This window comes from Lactuca virosa, chromosome 3 (assembly GCF_052849685.1).
Source record: "Lactuca virosa cultivar CGN04683 chromosome 3, Lactuca_virosa_CGN04683_v6, whole genome shotgun sequence".
Taxonomy (NCBI): domain Eukaryota; kingdom Viridiplantae; phylum Streptophyta; class Magnoliopsida; order Asterales; family Asteraceae; genus Lactuca; species Lactuca virosa.
The window spans coordinates 166,398,769-166,410,422 of NC_136428.1; the positions used below are offsets into that span (position 1 = coordinate 166,398,769).

General features: G+C 40.0%; 1 non-coding gene across 1 annotated transcript; it reads right to left on the minus strand.

The window, feature by feature from the left end:
* Positions 1-3,496: 3,496 nt before the first annotated feature.
* On the minus strand, positions 3,497-3,603 carry LOC145168233 (small nucleolar RNA R71). The gene has a single exon (XR_013741801.1). It is a non-coding gene; the product is annotated as a small nucleolar RNA R71 (small nucleolar RNA).
* Positions 3,604-11,654: the final 8,051 nt, after the last annotated feature.

An 11,654-nucleotide genomic window follows, 5' to 3' on the forward strand; every position in this document is an offset into this window, starting at 1 on the left:
GTTTGAATATGTAATGTTTAAACGCTTATGTAAAACTTATACTTATTAATACAATGGTTGTTTGTACTTTGATTACTATGTTACATGTGTTGTGATACTTACCTAAAGTCCTCCGCCCCCGAACGTTTCCACCGTTCTGGTTTGGGGGTGCGACAACTTCCTCCACCTCCTCCATTAATTCTCCCCAACCCACATGTTCGAAGACTTGAAAAGTTCAAGGTCACTCAAGCCCTGTTGGCAAGCAAACTTGAAGATGGAAGGTCTGTGTGTGCACACGTCTTGGAGATGAAGTCACACATTGACAAGCTGGGAATGTTTGGTGTCGATGTCTGAAGGAATTTGGTTGTTGACTTGGTTCTTCAATCACTTCCTGACTTATATAGTGAGTTCATTAAATATTACTATATGATGGACCACGACGTGACCCTCATTGATCTTACCTATTTGCTTATTTTTGCTGAATCAACAATGATTTGGCGCACTAGTAAAGCAAATTTGACTGGTAGATCAAACTCCCAAAATTCCATGGACATTGGCAATGGCAACATTGGAAATCCAGAAATTCCCAATGGAAAGGGATTGGCCAAGGTCAAACCGTTTGACCGGATGGTAAAGAGAAAGGCTGGATCTGAAATTGTCCCATGTGCTATTCCAAAAAAGTCCGTTTGTTTCTACTGCCAAGAGAAGGGGCAATGGATGCGAAACTGCCATATCTACCTGAAGGATCGAAAGGATGGGAGAGTCAAGATGTATGACTCTGCTTCAGGTAAGTCCACTATCTAACTCTATTAAGTTCCTATTAGTAGATTCTTAATACATGATGCGATAAGATTTCATTTTGATGTTTTGTAGGATCGAAGAAAAAAAAGGAAGCTTAAAGGAAGAGCATGCGGATTCTGATCATGAAGAAATGAATTTCGATCGCATGGTTCGAAGATCAGATTTTTGAGCCGCTGTTTAAGAGTTAGGATAGATTGTTTAGAAATATTTAGTAACATAGTTTTCATTTGTAATTGCGTTGTAAGGACAAGTTTTTCCTTGTTTTTGTAAATAAAATAAATTTTGATTTTTGTCTTATTTATTTATATATCCTTGCAATGGCATTTGTGAAAACTGATGTTTGTATGTTTCTGATATTGCCTTATTTATACATATTTTTAGGCAATATTTATTTACATTTTTATTAATAATTTGGTTATTTGCATAGAATAATGGTACTTATAAGCTTAAATTATATTTTGCAGCCAAATTGAAGCATTTTCGAGGAAAGGGACTAAGATTGTCAAAACATAGAACTTTGGAGGCTTGGAGAATGATTAAAAAAGAAACCCACGAAATCTGCCATATTCACGACGTGAGCATTGAAGGCTCACGATGTGAGTAGGAGTATTCCAGAAGATTGACATCGCGAAGTAGAGTCCTTAGCCACCACGGAGATCCACTATTCACGTCGTGAGACATATCCATTCACGACGTGAACTTGGAAAAATCAGAAAGTATTTATACCCTTGTCCATTACGACTTGGGGAGACTTTTGGCTACTTGGAGGGTTCATGGAGACGATTTGGAGAAGAAGAAAAGTTCCGGAATTAGCTATTAGCATCCAAGGAGAAGAGAGTTCATAATTAGTTCAATCGTTTGGTACTTTAATCATGTCTATTACTTTCATTTGTTTTAGTTTGATTTTGAGTATGAGTAGCTGAATTTAGTTACTCCTGTTTAACTAGATGAAACTTTGACTTATGGTTTAGCTAATTTATTATGGATTTGATTAGTTGGTATTAAGCTTGTGTTTGATTGTTAATTCCTAGCATGTTAATATTTGATTCTTTAATTACTTTAATTCATGTTCTGTGTAGCTTAGTGATAATTAACTTACATGAACTTGACACCTAGTGATTTAGTGAACATTAAATTGCTAGAGCTAGGATCGACCAAATCTTAGGAAAGTAATTGAAGTAATTAAATTTAGCTGTGTTAGAGAGCATATGTTATGACCATAATTATGTTTGCCTAATAAATCTTACATAGCTTATTCATAATCATAACTAATTTTGTGTTTGATTGTGTGTGACCATGCATAGTTTTACATGAATAAGTTAATTATTGGTAAATTTAGACCTAAATTACTAATATAATATAAATTAGATAACCAACTTTGATAATCCATAGTTGTTAGCTAACCGGAAAGAAGAAGTGGATTCGAACTAAACGGGAGTATTTTTAGTAATTGATTGAATATGTGTTAAAGAGTTAAGTTCATATAAACTTGAAAAATTAGATAAATTCCATTTCTTTGTTAATAATTATGTTAATTTAGTAGTAGATAAATTAATTAGTCAAAACCGTTCCCTGTGATCGACACCCGACTTACCCGACTATTCTATAATTTGACTAGGTACACTGCCTAGGTGCAATTTAGTTAGTTAAGTTAGTTAGGTTATAAATATAAAATTAGGTGTAGCTATTTTCACGCATCAAGTTTTTTGGCGCCGTTGCCGGCGAACGGCTTATTTGATAGTTTATTTATTTGCTTTAGATTGATCGATCCTCTTTGTGGGGTAAAACCTGCAAAAAGTTACTTTTCCAGCTTAGATTTTATTTCCAGTACTAGATTCACGACGTGAGCCTTCAGCTCACGACGTGAATTTAGTGTTTTTCTTGTTTTTTTCGATTTTCTTTTCCGTTAGTCTTTCTGTGACAACACGAGGTGGTAACCATTACCACGTCGTGGTGGCCAGTCAGTAGGAAGTTTTTATTTAGTTTTTGTTCAATTTTACATTTTTATTTTGTTTATTTTGCAGGAGTTCATGACCAGAGGCTCTAACACACCTTTGGTGCCACCACTTGAAGATCTAGAGTCGTCCCTTCACAAAAAGAAGGATAAGAACGTGAAAGAAGATCAAACACCAAAGAAGACACCCTTACAAGAATTCAAGTCAGTGTTCTCAAAGAAGTCAGGGAAGAAAACGGAAGAGTCGAGTTCATCTTCAAAGAACAAGAGCAAGGTTGAAAACTTAGATCAAATACCTATCCCAACCGAATCCGAGTGTGACTCCGAGACCGAGTTTGGACTATATACGAGTGAACCCGAGAACGAGCCAAGAAACGAGATGGCAAACATTGAAGAAATGTTAATGGGAGCTTATAAGAAAAGAATTCGAGACGATGTTGGCCCTGGGTTAGTACAACCCACGATTCCTGCCACTGCCACATTCGAGCTAAAGGGACACATCCTTACTACACTTAAGGATGTTCCATTTTATGAAAGGATCATGAGGATGCTTTTAAGCATCTAGATGAGGTCAATGACATTGCGGATTATTTCAATGTCCCGAATGTTAATAGAGATACCATCTTGCTAAGGATGCTTCCCATTACTTTTAAGGGAGCTGCTAAGGATTGGTTAAAAGCAATTCCACCTGGTGCAGTCACTACTTGGGCTCAGATGCGCGAACAATTTTTGGACCAATTTTGCCCACCATCAAAGATAGCTAAACTCAAGAAGGCAATAACCAACTTTGAGCAACAACCGGAGGAGTCACTATACGAGGCATGGGAGCGTTACAAAGGATTGTTAAGGAATTGTCCTCAACATGATCTTAATGTTCAACAAGAGATGTCTATTTTCTATGATGGGGTCAATGTTATGACAAGGCAACTCCTTGATTCTCAAGGGCCACTGACAATGAAAAATCCAAGGGAGGTCAAGGAGTTAGTTGAAGAATTCGCAAAACACTCTCGTGAGTACCACAACCCAAGACAAGATGGAACAAAAGGCAGTGGGGGTGCACATTCTAAAGAGATGGCTGTTATAATGGTGATGTTGAATAATATGGACCGGAGATTGAACCAAATGGACCAATCAATTCATGCAATCAGAGTTGGACGTGAAAGGTGTAATGGTCCACACTTGACCAAGGATTGCAGCTTAGATGATAACAGGTATAAAAAGGATCAAGTTTGCCACTCGAATAGGGATAAGTATGTTGAGGATTGGAGAAAACCAAAGAAGGAGTGGCTGCCATTCGATGAGTACAAGAAGCAAAAGGAAGAGAAATATAAGCAGACAGTCCGAGGCTTCTACCAAAAAGAGCAACCACTAGCCGAGAAGAAAGTATAATTGGAAAATATTTTGACCCGATTTATGGAGGCCTCCGAGAAAAGGCATGATGATACTGATGCAGTGCTAAAGGAACACATGAAAATGATGAAAGAACAGCACACAATGATGATTGACCAGCAAGCCTCATTAAGAAATCATCAAGCATCGATTCATAATCTAGAAGTCCAAGTTGGTCAACTAACTACTTTGGTGAGCAACAAATTATCCTCACAATTTCCCGAAAAGAATTCTCAATCCCATGTTATGATGATTGATACTGAAGAAGAGGCCATATCTGAGTTCTTAGAAGCACTAGAGGAGGAGCCAAAGCCATCCGGAACAAAGCCAAAGAAGTCGAGCTCAAAAAAAAGATGTTGCTGAAGTACCAGACTCACGACGTGAGCCCGATATGCTCACGTCGTGGGCTCAGTCTGGACAGAAAATTTCTATAACTGTTCCAGCTTATCAACCGCCTTTACCATTCCCGTCTCGAGCTAATCTCAGTCCACTGGAACGGGAACATCTGGAGTTTATCAAGCAAGTGAAGGGTATTCCTATTAATACTCCTTTTATTGAATCAATATCTAAAATTCCAGAGTATGCTAAGTTCCTTCAAGACCTTATAGACACTCGTCAGCAATTAAAGAAGAACTCCAAAGTTATTCTTAGTGAACAAAGCTCAAAAGCTGTATTGGGAGATGATGAGAATATTATTCTCTTAGATCGATAGATTCAGCAGATAACAAATAATAATAACAAGAATGGAAAACGATGAACGCAATAATGAATCAAACGAGTGTCGAATGATTAATATGCACTATCTCAGAAGAATTCAATGTGAATTGCTACTGTAGAGATAGGCTAGGGTTACAATACTTGATAATCAAAATAAAGATCTAGAGGCGTTAATGATATAATGCATGCATGCACTATATATATATACTAAACCCTAAGACAAAAACACGGTTGGACAGGCCCAAACCGAGAGTACATAATGGACCAAACTATCAAGGCCCAATGGCGCAACTCCTTAGACCCAACAATCTCCCCCTTTGTGCCAATTGAAGCGAGAGATTACTTCGGTTGAGTAAGAGCAGATGACTTCACAGTCTTGAACAACTTCGGTATGATGGAAAGCAATGTTTGACGAAAGTTAATGTACCACCGAAGCATATATGTCACACCCCCGAACCAAGGATGGCGGAAACGTCCGGGGGTGGAGGACTTCATTTATAGTATCATAACAACAATCGTAATAGTAGTTCAAGCAAACACAACCAACATATATATAATTGAAAGAGTTACATCATTGTATGAATTACATGTTTCCAAATCAATTACAATATGTTGACAAAATATGAAATGTTTGACGCCTTAACGTCCCATCCTCAAAATGCACTTGGTTACCTGTTTAGTGATTTCCTAAGAATACAAGTTGTTTGAAAAAGTGTAAACACAAAGGTTGGTGAGTTCATAAGCTTTTGTTTTGTATTGATAAAAGCCTCTCTCTTGTAAATGTAATGTTTGTTCCAGAAAAATCCGATATTTTCCTTAAAATGTGTAATGTAGTCTTATATCCAAAGACCGAAATGTATAAGTAACCTTTCTTACTTATAGAAAATAATGTAAGTTTAAATCGACATAAACGCGTTTGATTTCAATGAAATTCCCGTAAATTCCTATGTTTGTTAATACTTTCTGTGAGTTATTATAACCATGTTATGACCTAGTTGGCCTGAAACGACGTTCTTCAGGCATCGGAAATGTTATGACATTTGTCACCCCAGACCTGCCGGTCTAACTGTTGCATGCAGTTAAGGTGTGGATTTGTCAGACCCAATATAGATCTATATACAACTATCACGCTCTCCCTCCAGGAGACTCTGGTTACAATACATGACTTATTTGTAAAGTGAAACGAATGTCTCACAAAGTCATTAACGGAATTACGTGTTGTGTAATGAAAATCCTCTTTGTATAAATGTACCCTTTTGAAATGTATGTATTATGTATGTAAACTATACTTAACATAGTTTATCCAAATGTTTGTATGTAATGGATGTACTTTGATTATAACAATTTATTATTTCTATGCTTTATCTAGCAAAAATCCATTTGTTAACTGTTGTATGTCCTTATACTAAGACAAAATGTCATATAATGCAATAACATATAATCACATAAAGATATACACCTTGCTCAACATGTTACAAGGTGTAATGAAATTGATAGCATTTTTCTGTTGTTAACAATTTCTATTACTGTTCTTAGAAAATTTGTAGAAACATCATCAAAGGTCCAAATCAGAATCCGTAAATTCTGAGAGTTTTCAAAATGAGTCTAGTTTGTTCATAAATTTTCTCACGATTTTTAGTGACCTCCAACTTAGGTGAAAACGTCCATAATCACAGACTGGTCCGGATTGGTTCTTGAAACGATAGGCAGTTTTGTAAAAATCACCATAAATTGTAGAAAAATCTTATGGGGATGTGCAAGTAGCCATTTTAAATCTAAGAACTTGAACTACTTGCACCTTGTACAGTTTTGAAAACAAAAATGTTTAAGTTGACCAAAACAGTCCGTGAATGGAGTCCAACTTTTCTGATGAAAGCTGTTAGAAGAATTTAGTTGTGTTCTTGGTGTTTTAACTTGTATCCCCCCCTTAAAACATAACAAAACATGAAAATGTAGGGGTATGAACTCACCTTATGTGATTTCAGTAGATGAATGTTGTAGAAGGGAAGTGTTCAACTCAAGAACACTGGAAGATGCCTTGAAGATTTTCGAGAATCTAACATCAAAGTGATGGAGTTTGTGTAAGCAATCGATGATTGGAGTAGAATGAAGTGTAATAATCACAAGGAGGATGAATTATACTTACCAAGAGTAGAATAAAGCTTGATGATCAGCCTTGGAGTCTCGAAATAGAGAGAAAAAGTTTGAGAGAAAACTTGTGTTTGATTTGCAAGTGAGTGAAAATGAGGAGAGAGGTTGATTTGTTCCAGCTCTTAGAACGTGGGAGGGGCTGATGATTGATGGAAAAGTACAAGGAAGTGACAAGGTATGGTGAGGAGGTGTATGGGTTAGTCATGGAGTGGGTGTGGTGGTTGCTTGTGTCATAAATCAAAGATAAGTCAACACTCCACCTTTTTGTACTTCACCCACTAATTTCTTGGATAATATTTGTATTAAAAACGTGGGAATTAATGATTTATGGGCTTTAATTGTTAAAATAAAGTTTTGGGTGAAAATCTCGCGTTAAAACGATGAAAAACGAGCTTAAAATGAAGTCGTAGTCGAAAACCGGAAAAGGGAGCCGAACCTGCGAGGGTTCAGTTCGGCTGCTGAAGGAAGCGAAGGCTGAAGAGGCGAAGGCGAAATGGACCGAAGGGTTCGGTCCCTGGTTGCGAGGTTCGGGCCCGAAAGGACCTTCGGGTTCGGGTCATGTTCTCGGTTCGGTCCTCAGCAGTGTTCGGTTCTCAGTAGGGGTTTCGGTTCCTAGGTGCTTTCGGTCCAAGAGGGTTCGGCCCTAAGAGGCTTCGGCCCTGTAAAGGGGTTTCGGGTCTTTTAGGGTATTTTACCCGTTCTAACCCCGTTTTAAGCGATTTTTGACCCGGTTAAGGGTCGGGATGACCCGAATGATTACAAGAAGTTACCGGAAACTTTGAGAGAGATTTGGGAGAGATTCTTAATAGAGAGAGATGGAGTGAAAACGATTGGGAGAGGTTTCTTTTGTGATCTTTTTGAGTGTCCGGCTTCGCAACGCAAGGTCCGTAAACCCCGTTAAGCAATGTTTTAGTGTCGTACACACTCCCGATGAGTGTGCATTGGTGTGTTATCGCTTTGGTTCAATGTTTATCATTATTAAGGCTACGAAAATTCAAACACACGAATTTTCCAAATGATGTTTTCTCATTAAAATAGCGTATTGAATAGTAATTACATAACGTGAACCCTAATATACAAGGGTTAATTTAGTTGATCGGTTTGACTTGTTGACTTTGTTTGACTTTGACTTGACCGAAATTTGACGGTTGTCACATCATTCCCCCGTTAGATGGAATTTCGTCCCGAAATTTGAATTTTGACTGGGACTTCAAGAGTTTGGGAAAAGATGCGGGTATTTTTGTTTCATTTGATCTTCGCGTTCCCAGGTTGATGAGAATAAATCTCAGATCGATTAGATCTTTTACAGGAAAAATATGAAGATCAAACAAAACAAACACAATAATGATATGAACACAGTATAGAATCAACGTTATGCTTATGATTCAAATATAGCCACGCCTCAGCACAGCTCGATAAAGAACTTCCACTATAGAGGCGAGCTAGGGTTTACAAAACTCAATGAGAAAAATAATGAAAGCGTTAATCACAAAGACTGCATGCATGCAGCTTAAATACTAAACCCTAGAATTAAACATGCATGGTTGGACAGGCCCAAACCGGCAACCAAAACTGGGCTAAGGACCGAGCCCATGACGCAACACTATAAGCCCAACAATCTCCCCCTTTGCGTCAAAATGAGGCGGGATATCATTTTCTTTGAGAGATCATTTTCTTTGAGTAGGCTTCACAGTCTTGACAACCTTGAACAGCCAAGGGATGATTGCAAGAAGTGTCTGCCGAAATTGAATGTACCATCTCAGCATATCAGTAAACATCTTCTTGTCGGCTGCAGTGTTCTGACTACACCTCTGAATAATCTCGAAAATGTGCTCCAAGCAAGCAGTTGAGAAGAGGTGTTTGTCAACAAGAGCGAATAGACATTTCTGACCTTCGCCCCTGATAAACATCACTGTGTGATACTTTGAATCAATTTTCCCCTTGACCATCGTATTGACATCGCCTGCTCTGCCCATTGGTTTGATCGTGGTTCGCTTGTGAATGGCAGAGGCGATCTCTTGGTCCATTTTCGCTACTTCGTGAATGTAGCACACAAGCATTCGCTTGACATGGTCAATGATCGGCTGATACTCCTGTGGATTTGACAGCAAGATATTGTTGAGGAGTATCCAGTCGTGGGGATTGAGGTTCGGTAGATCAGCAAGAGTGAAATGGTGAACCAAGCCTTCAGATCCTCGAGTCACTCGGAACTTGATATTGACAAAATTCCCGGCTGAGTAGGGCTTCAGAACCTTGACAGTTGTGATTTTCTGCGAACTCCAGGTCAAGTACTGAGGTTGAGCGAACTCTAGGTAGAACTCCAACAGATCTCGATCCACCTTCGGGTCTGGAGAAGGGATAGCAGCAGTTGAGTTGAAGCAGTGAAAGATGAATGCCTTTCGAGTGACGACATGTCAAACTGTGCATCCTTGGAGTTTTCAAGCCCAAAAGACATGACTGGTTCGAGCCAAAGAACACTTGGTTCGTCTATGGCGCTTCTTTGAAGCGAGTCAATAGTCCATTCTGGAAAAATGGAATTCTTCTTTTCCAAAAGCTCCTTCTCTTTTTGCTTCTTTTCTAGGTCAGCCATTTGCTTCTTGACCTTTTCTTGAAGCTCTTTATCAGTAGATTTGGTTTTCTGATAAGGGTTTTCGGAATTTTCTTCAAAAACATTTTCTTCATCATCAGTGTCATCTTCACCGATCTTCTTTTTCGTCTTGTCTCTGTTACTGACCGAAACACCCTCGATACGACTAAGGATGGCCAGTGCAGGAGGAGGTTGAGTCTTTGCTACCTTCTCTCCCCCTTGTTTTGGCTGGACACCAGTCACCGAAACACCCTCGATACGACTAAGGATGGCCAGTGCAGGTCTGAGTTTCTCAGCCAAATGCCTTCGGATGGTAATGGTTAGGATGGGATCATGGGCTTCAAGGAGGTGAAGTAAAATGGAGTGAACATCGCCAGCAGAGCTTCGAATAACCTCCCTCTCATATTTCAAATCATTGAGTTCAGCTGTGGCAGTACGAAGCTTGAGGTTCTGCATCTTCAGCTGAGAGGTCCTTTTGTCGAGCTCATCCATGATACGATTTTCAACAGCCAGTTCGGCTTCCAGCTGAGTCAGACGGTCCTTGACATCAGCATGAAGTTTTTCATTAGCAGCTTGAATGGCCTGTCGAGCGGCTTCAAGATTAGACCGTTCGGTTTCAAGAGAGCGCTGGAGATGATCGACAGAAGCATTCACTGTCTGAGCATTCTTTTGAGCAGCAGCTTGTAAAGAGTCGAGGAATAACTGAGCCTCAGAAATTAGTTTTTCGACTTTTGTGGTCGCATCTTTACATTCTTTCGTTGAGGCCTCAACAGCAAGCGAAGCCTTCTGACATTGGGAACTGGAGGCATCAATGGCCTTTGCTGCGGCAGAGAGAGAGGCATCATGCTCTTTGACAATAGAAGAGAATAACGACTTCAGAGCAGCATCGGAGTAAGCACCAGTGGAAGAGGAAGAAAGCAGTTGATCCAGTTTGTCATTGACTGTTTTGAGATGACGTTTGGTGACAGGTGCATCTTCGTCGTCATCACTTTGCACACGGTAAGGACTAAAATAAGTGGAATCAAACTCCAAGTCCTCACCGCCAAGAACTGGGGTGGTGTCAGTAGATGGGGTAGGTGATAAGGGTTTGGTAGTGGTAGGAGGTTCGGTTGTTACTGGTGGTTCGGTTGTAACAGGTGGTGTGGAAGCTTGAAAATGAGCCCCTGTAGTAGTGGTGGTAGTGGTAGTGTCTGTGAATATTGGAGCAGGGATGGGAATAGTGGTTGATGGTTGAGAGGTAGGGATAAGAAATATGGGAGGGATGGATATTGGTACAGAAACGGGTGAAGGAGAAGGAGGTTGGGAGCGAACTGGAATTTCTGGGGTAGGCGAGCGAGGCGGGGTATCACCACGACCCGAAGCCTCATCATCAGAGCTTTCGCTTTCAGAATCTGAAGGAGGAGCAGATTTGTGTTTAGGAGGAACATACTCTGAGTCTGAATCGCTTGAAGATTGGAGTATGAGTCTCCGAGCGGGCTTCTTCGGCTTCTTCGGTTGAGACTGTGATGGATCAGCTTTGTCTAACTTTCGCTTCTTAGGGGTTTGACCCTTGGATGGTTTAGCAACATTCCCTTCTTTCTGGGTTGTGGTTCGCTTTCCCCTCTTTGCTGGCTTATCAGCCTCTTCAATGGAGCGAACCATGGCTGGCGTGAGCTCCCTTGGACCCGAAGAAGGAATCTCCCTGTATTGTTGCAGAACATTGCTTGCTGTAGACACACATGCAAGCATGGTGTCAGGGATGGATCCAATGAAGGAGTACTTGGTGGGATCAGTGACGATTATCTTGGTGGAATGAAAAGTGGCGATGAAGGAGAGAAGAGAGTCCGCCATGATTGGAACGTGGAGACGATCCATAGCCCATTTGGTAATGATGGACCAGAACCTTCCACAGGAGATCTCTGAGTGTCTTGATGAAGAAACCAAGCTTTGAACCAGTTGTTGCCAGATGATGGTTCCATAATCCAAATCTATCCGGTGATATAGACCATAAAGCACAGTCATAAATGACTTGCTCGCTCCATCTGAGCCGGCGCTTCGCTCAGAAAGTCCTTTGAACAATAGAGTGAATAGGCCGTT